At 46.9% G+C, this 8,285-nt stretch overlaps 1 protein-coding gene across 3 annotated transcripts in view; it reads right to left on the bottom strand.

Annotated features, from left to right (window-relative positions):
* The window catches only part of WNT5B (Wnt family member 5B), a 113,178-nt gene that overhangs the window by 83,308 nt on the left and 21,585 nt on the right, over positions 1 to 8,285 (bottom strand). The window contains exon 2 of one of the 3 annotated variants that reach the window (XM_075855715.1): positions 544 to 923. The exons of the other annotated variants lie outside the window; for them this stretch is intronic. The gene's annotated coding sequence lies outside the window, so the exon portion shown is untranslated. The remainder of the gene's footprint in view (positions 1 to 543; positions 924 to 8,285) is intronic. 3 annotated transcript variants of the gene reach the window in all.

Genomic DNA, 8,285 nt, shown 5'->3' with positions numbered 1-8,285 from the left:
TGGTACTGTGCAGTGTATATATATATATACAGGATAATACAGACACTGAGAATTACACCGAGTATACAGGACAGGAGAAGTGGTACTGTGCAGTGTCTATATACACAGAATAATACAGATACTGAGAATTACACCCAGTATACAGGCCAGGAGAAGTGGTACTGTGCAGTGTCTATATATACAGAATAATACAGATACTGAGAATTACACCCAGTATACAGGACAGGAGAAGTGGTACTGTGCAGTGTCCATATATACAGGATAATACAGATACTGAGAATTACACCCAGTATACAGGACAGGAGAAGTGGTACTGTGCAGTGTCCATATATACAGAATAATACAGTTAGTGAGAATTACACCCAGTATACAGGACAGGAGAAGTGGTGCTCTGCAGTGTATATATATATATACAGAATAATACAGATACTGAGCAGGGGGTGTTGAGGGGGGGGGGGGGGTCTTTACATTTTTGTCAGGTCTTATCGGAGGTGAAGTGCGGCTTTGGAGCACTGTCTGGTATGTGAAGTGCTGGTATCATACCCTCCGGAGCAGACATCACCTTCAGCCTTGGTGACACTCGGGACAATCCACATTCCTGTCCACCCAGGAAACGTTTACACCTCTTGCAGTTTCTGGGGACACGTTCATCTCTTCCAGACCAGGACACCAACAAGAACCTCCAGTCAATATTCAGGACTAAAAGGGACAACTCCACCCAGAACGTAGAAGAACCCCACTGCTGACAACTGGTCTATTTTATGACTGAAGCCTGGGAAAGAAAGTTGTCACAGTCCCGTCCCCTTATTTATTGCACAATAACGTGTCCTCCTTTAGGGTGGATTCACACACGGAAGATTTTGTTGCAGAAAAAAACCTCATGTAGATGAAAATCTGCGGCGTCTTTTTCCAGTCTTACAGTCCTGTAAAAATATACGTGAAATTAAAGGAGAACTCCAGCCAAAAGGCCAATCAGAGAGAAAAGATCTTCAGATTCCACTTTATATATTATCCACAGAAAATCAATCATAGATCAGAGGAAACGACATGTCAGACGCTGATCTCAGGTTGTAGACAGTATCACACATGACAGGATTAGATACAGCGGCTCAGCAGACAGTATCACACATGAGAGGATTAGATACAGCGGCTCAGCAGACAGTATCACACATGACAGGATTAGATACAGCGGCTCAGCAGACAGTATCACACATGAGGATTAGATACACAGCTCAGCAGACAGTATCACACATGAGAGGATTAGATACACAGCTCAGTAGACAGTATCACACATGATAGGATTAGATACACAGCTCAGCAGACAGTATCACACATGACAGGATTAGATACAGCGGCTCAGCAGACAGTATCACACATGAGAGGATTAGATACACAGCTCAGCAGACAGTATCACACATGAGAGGATTAGATGCACAGCTCAGCAGACAGTATCACACATGGTAGGATTAGATACACAGCTCAGCAGGCAGTATCACACATGGGAGGATTAGATACACAGCTCAGCAGACAGTATCACACATGAGAGGATTAGATACACAGTTTAGAAGAAAGTATCACATGATAGGATTAGATACAGCAGTTCAGCATCACACATTACAGGCTTAGATACTGTGGCTCAGCAGAGAGTATCACACATGATAGGATTAGATACACGGCTCAGCAGACAGTATCACACATGATCGGATTAGATACATGGCTCAGCAGACAGTATCACACATGAGAGGATTAGATACAGCGGCTCAGCAGACAGTATCACACATGACAGGATTAGATACAGCGGCTCAGCAGACAGTATCACACATGAGGATTAGATACACAGCTCAGCAGACAGTATCACACATGAGAGGATTAGATACACAGCTCAGTAGACAGTATCACACATGATAGGATTAGATACACAGCTCAGCAGACAGTATCACACATGACAGGATTAGATACAGCGGCTCAGCAGACAGTATCACACATGAGAGGATTAGATACACAGCTCAGCAGACAGTATCACACATGAGAGGATTAGATGCACAGCTCAGCAGACAGTATCACACATGGTAGGATTAGATACACAGCTCAGCAGGCAGTATCACACATGGGAGGATTAGATACACAGCTCAGCAGACAGTATCACACATGAGAGGATTAGATACACAGTTTAGAAGAAAGTATCACATGATAGGATTAGATACAGCAGTTCAGCATCACACATTACAGGCTTAGATACTGTGGCTCAGCAGAGAGTATCACACATGATAGGATTAGATACACGGCTCAGCAGACAGTATCACACATGATAGGATTAGATACATGGCTCAGCAGACTGTATCACACATGGTAGGATTAGATACACAGCTCAGCATCACACATGATAGGATTAGATACACAGCTCAGCAGACAGTATCACACATGATAGGATTAGATACATGGCTCAGCAGACTGTATCACACATGGTAGGATTAGCTACAGAGCTCAGCATCACACATGATAGGATTAGATACACAGCTCAGCAGACAGTATCACACACGAGAGGATTAGATACACAGCTCAGCAGACAGCATCACACATGAGAGGATTAGATACAGCAGTTCAGCATCACACATTACAGGCTTAGATACTGTGGCTCAGCAGAGTATCACACATGATAGGCTTAGATACACTATATAAACAGAGATACCCTGTGTAGACCGTTCTCCTTATAAATATTCTTTTGTTACATGGCACTGCGTCCCTCCCGGTAACGTCTGATTGGCTGGGAGTCAGACTATGGCGGCTGCGTCCAGTAGATTATCCGTCGCGCTCGGACACAAACGTTCTCACTTTACAGATTGTATCAGAAAACTAACAGCGCAAATATGTGACCTGCGGGCCGATACCTCGCGATGACGCAACGACAGCTTCACAACGCGGCTTTATTTCTGAAATAATCCGCTCACGATCCGCTGCTGTGCACGTTCTCCGTCCCTGGGAAAGCTGGATGACGACTTTCATGACGGATGCAGCTCCTTTCTTTTGTATCCACTCCTGTATTTGGCTACAAAAAAACCTGCGTGTGTGACCTGGCGTTACATATTAGTCCTCAATGAATTAGAATTCCCAGCAGTGTTTTCTGTTAATGTTGATGATTACGGGAACAGTTCATGAAAATGCAAAATTTAGTGTCGCAGAAAATGAGATTATTATATAAGCCCAATTTTTTTTAAAAAATGAATACGGAAAAATCGTCCCGCTGAGAAGTCTGTCCAGTATCTGCCCTCAGTACTTGGCTGGGACTCCGAATGCATGAATTACTGTATCAATGCAGCGTGGCATGGAGGTGATCAGTCTGTGGCACTGCCGAGGTTATCAATGCGGCGTGGCATGGAGGCGGTCTGTGGCACTGCTGAGGTGTGATCAATGCCGCATGGCGTGGGGGCGATCAGCCTGTGGCACTGCTGAGGTGTGATCAATGCGGCGTGGGGACGATCAGCCTGTGGCACTGCTGAGGTGTGATCAATGCGGTGTGGCATGGGGGCAGTCTGTGGCACTGCTGAGGTGTGATCAATGTGGCGTGGGGGCGATCAGCCTGTGGCACTGCTGAGGTGTGATCAATGCGGCGTGGCATGGGGGCGATCAGCCTGTGGCACTGCTGAGGTGTGATCAATGTGGCGTGGGGGCGATCAGCCTGTGGCACTGCTGAGGTGTGATCAATGTGGCGTGGGGGCGATCAGCCTGTGGCACTGCTGAGGGGTTACCAATGCGGCGTGGCATGGAGGCGATCAGCCTGTGGCACTGCTGAGGTGTGATCAATGTGGCGTGGGGGCGATCAGCCTGTGGCACTGCTGAGGGGTTACCAATGCGGCGTGGCATGGAGGCGATCAGCCTGTGGCACTGCTGAGGGGTTACCAATGCGGCGTGGCATGGAGGCGATCAGCCTGTGGCACTGCTGCGGTGTTATCAATGCGGCGTGGCATGGAGGCGATCAGTCTGTGGCACTGCTGAGGTGTGATCAATGCGGCGTGGCGTGGGGGCGATCAGCCTTTGCCACTGCTGAGGTGTGATCAATGTGGCGTGGGAGCGATCAGCCTGTGGCACTGCTGAGGTGTGATCAATGCGGCGTGGCGTGGGGGCGATCAGCCTGTGGCACCGCTGAGGTGAAGTCCTGCTGGAAAATGAAATCAGCATCTCCATGAAGCTGTCAGCAGAGGGAAGCCTGAAGTGCTGGGAAATGTCCTGCTAGACGCTGCACTGACTCTGGACTTCATATAACACAGTGACCAACACCGGCTGATCGCCTCCATGCCACGCTGCATTGATATCACCTCAGCAGTGCCACAGGCTGATCGCCTCCATGCCACGCCGCATTGGTAACCCCTCAGCAGTGCCACAGGCTGATCGCCTCCATGCCACGCCGCATTGGTAACCCCTCAGCAGTGCCACAGGCTGATCGCCTCCATGCCACGCCGCATTGGTAACCCCTCAGCAGTGCCACAGGCTGATCGCCTCCATGCCACGCCGCATTGATACAGTATTTCATGCAGAGTCGGAGCCCCGGCCAGGTATTGAGGGCAGATACTGGACAGAATTCTCAGTAGGACGACATTTCCATATTAAAAATAATTTATGAAATTGGGCTTATAGAATATTCTCATTTTCTGAGACACTAAATCTTGGGTTTTTATTAACTGTTCCCGTAATCATCAACATTAACAGAAAACAATGCTGGAAATAAATTACTCTGTGTAACGAATCTATAGAATATACGAGATCCCTCTGTGTGTGATGAATCTATAGAATATACGAGACCCCTCCGTGTGTGATGAATCTATAGAATATATGAGATCCCTCCGTGTGTGATGAATCTATAGAATATATGAGATCCCTCTCTGTGTGATGAACCTATAGAATATATGAGATCTCTCTGTGTGTAATGAACCTATAGAATATATGAGATCCCTCTGCGTGTGATGAATCTATAGAATATACGAGATCCCTCTGCGTGTGATGAACCTATAGAATATATGAGATCCCTCCGTGTGTGATGAATCTATAGAATATATGAGATCCCTCCGTGTGTGATGAATCTATAGAATATATGAGATCCCTCCGTGTGTGATGAATCTATAGAATATATGAGATCCCTCCGTGTGTGATGAATCTATAGAATATACGAGATCCCTGTGTGTGATGAATCTATAGAATATATGAGATCCCTCTGTGTGTGATGAATCTATAGAATATATGAGATCCCTCTGTGTGTGATGAATCCATAGAATATATGAGATCCCTCTGTGTGTGATGAATCCATAGAATATATGAGATCCCTCTGTGTGTGATGAATCTATAGAATATACGAGATCCCTCCGTGTGTGATGAATCTATAGAATATATGAGATCCCTCTGTGTGTGATGAATCTATAGAATATACGAGATCCCTCCGTGTGTGATGAATCTATAGAATATATGAGATCCCTCTGTGTGTGATGAATCTATAGAATATATGAGATCCCTCTGTGTGTGATGAATCTATAGAATATATGAGATCCCTCCGTGTGTGTGTGATGAATCTATAGAATATATGAGATCCCTCCGTGTGTGTGTGATGAATCTATAGAATATATGAGATCCCTCCGTGTGTGATGAATCTATAGAATATACGAGATCCCTCCGTGTGTGATGAATCTATAGAATATGAGAGACTTTATGAATTGAATTACCGAAATAAATGAACGGATGATCTTCTAATTCATGGACCAGGACATCAGCACAAGAACTGGATAACCACAGACGGTGGATATTAAAGCGTCTCCAGAAGTGGTCACCCAGGGACACTGATCCGGGGATGGAGGCAGAAAGTTGGGTGAAGACTGCCACAACAGTAAATAAGTGTGGGTGTGTGTGGGGGGGGGGGGGGTGTGTGTGTGTGAGGGGGGGGGGGTGTTTGCTTCTACATATCAAACCAATGCCATTATATACCATTCCAGGCCGGGATATGATACAGGACACGACGCCAGACGTGGAAGAGGTGAGGGCGAGATCTCGGCAGATGTTAAGGGAGTGAGACATTTTTATCATTCTGAAGGTCAGAGAGAATTCCTATTACCTGGAAACTTCACACAATCCCAATTCTACGCTCCCTGGAGGGACTTTACGCCCCTCTATATGCCCAAATTGGTCACATGATCTTCATTAGCTACAGGGGTGCCGGATGATGAGATATTCGGTGGGGCCCTCAGAGGTTTTTTTTTGCAAAACCGCCGTGGCCAAATGGAAGTCAATAGGGAAATATTTAACGCACTGTGAACAGCATTTTTTGGCTGACGTATTTTTTTTCGTGCCACTGTTTGTCTATAGACCTCTATTTTGTTTTACCTGATATAAAAAAAACAAAAAAAAAAAAAACAAACATACGCGTCGATGTGTCCTGCATTTTTTTATGGCGTTTTTTTCCGAATAAATCACGGGTTGCAAAGAGGAATATAGGCCACATAAAAATAAATAAAAAAAACACGTAAAACGCAGATACTAAAAAACACTTAAAAAAATATGGTCAAAACGCCGAAACACAAACGCTGCAAACGGTGTGTGAATGGAGCCTAGACTATTCCGGTGCCATGGAGGGAGCGCGGTGGTCACCGACTACCAGGACGGCCTCTCTGCAGGGTGTAAAATCTATTTTTCTCAGGGGTAGAAAGCCTTCGGCGACCACCTTGTCCCCTCCACGTCACCAGAGGACCAGCTATAGCGGCTCAGTAGTGTGCGGGGTAAATTGGCGTTACCTGCCGTCACCCCTAAATTTCTGGGGTTTTGCCGTTTAGAAGAACCAGCAGTGAAAGTTTCCACGTTCTGGGGTCTTTGTGGGAAGGGGTTATGGTTCAGCATGTGCGCTCCGAGCCCCGGCCATGGACAAGGGGACATTCAGAGCCCCAGCGCTGCTTCACGCCTCTGCCCTACGTAAAACCGCCTGAAATTTGGTCAAAGGTTTGTTAACCGCTGACACAAAGAGGGGACGATGCGGAGGGGACGTTCTCTGCCGAAAAACCTGAGCTCAACCTCCCAGACTCCTCGGCAATCATTCAATGTCCCTCAAGGTTTATTAAGTTGGGGCAACATGTGTCCTAGATTAACTGGGAGGCTCTGGAAAGGGGGAGACGCGGCAATGTGAGACGACGGAGGAAGGAGAGGAAGCGGAGGGTGGGACGTGGGGTGGGGGGGGGGGGGGGATGGAGAACATACTCATGTGCAGATTGAAAAATCCTTTTTATTACGGCCGACATCTCCGCCAGGCTTAGCCCATTACTAGGCAAAAAAAAGGAAACCGTATCTATAGCGGACGGCAGTGAGTGGACAAACAAGGGTTAAATCCATGTATATGGACCGGGCAGTATACAACATTCAACAGCTCTAGTCACATGGCAGTGCCCATGCACCATCACTAGCAGCTGGGCAGTGCCCATATACCACTAGCAGCTGGGCAGTGCCCATGCACCACCACTAGCAGCTCGGCAGTGCCCATGCACCATCACTAGCAGCTCGGCAGTGCCCATACACCATCACTAGCAGCTCGGCAGTGCCCATACACCATCACTAGCAGCTTGGCAGTGCCCATACACCATCACTAGCAGCTTGGCAGTGCCCATATAATATAACAGCCACCTGACCAAGTACAAACAGTGCAGTGGACACATTGGAGTATTCACAGCCACATAGCAGTGCCGAACAAGTATTAGTAGCAGCTTGGTAGAGCCTGTAGAGTGTCGCCATCAAATTGGCAGTGCCCATACGATATTGATAGCCACATAACAATGCCCTAGTGTCATCAACACTGCAGTGTATACAGCCACTTAGTGCCCAAAAAGTACTGTCAACCTCATGGCACCAGGCTTAGCAACATGGCAGTGCCAGCCACGGTACGACCCACACAACAGGGATAAATATTGAGTTGTACAGTAAAATTCCTTTAATCCCACATCAATGGAACATGATAGTTGCCGGATTATCAGACGGTTCTGGATTACCGGTCTTGTACATTGCTGCGCCCTTATATTAATCTCATCATTGGTTCTCTGCGCAGCTGAATTCCTCATTATATAGCAGTCAGAGTGGAGACAAGTGGCGGATTACCAGACTTTCTGGATTATCAGATGCCAGAAATGCAGTATATACAGTGTGGTCCCCCTGTATGTACTAATACGTAGCGCCTTCTCCCCCCCCCCCCATGTGACTCCAGCTCATCTCCCACTGTTCTGCATCTCAGGGACTTCACATGTAGCAGAGCTGCTCAGTTCCAGCGT

Source organism: Rhinoderma darwinii, chromosome 3, assembly GCF_050947455.1.
Source record: "Rhinoderma darwinii isolate aRhiDar2 chromosome 3, aRhiDar2.hap1, whole genome shotgun sequence".
Taxonomy (NCBI): Eukaryota; Metazoa; Chordata; class Amphibia; order Anura; family Rhinodermatidae; genus Rhinoderma; species Rhinoderma darwinii.
Note: the sequence above shows the minus strand (reverse complement) of the source record. Positions and strands in the feature narration are given on the sequence as shown.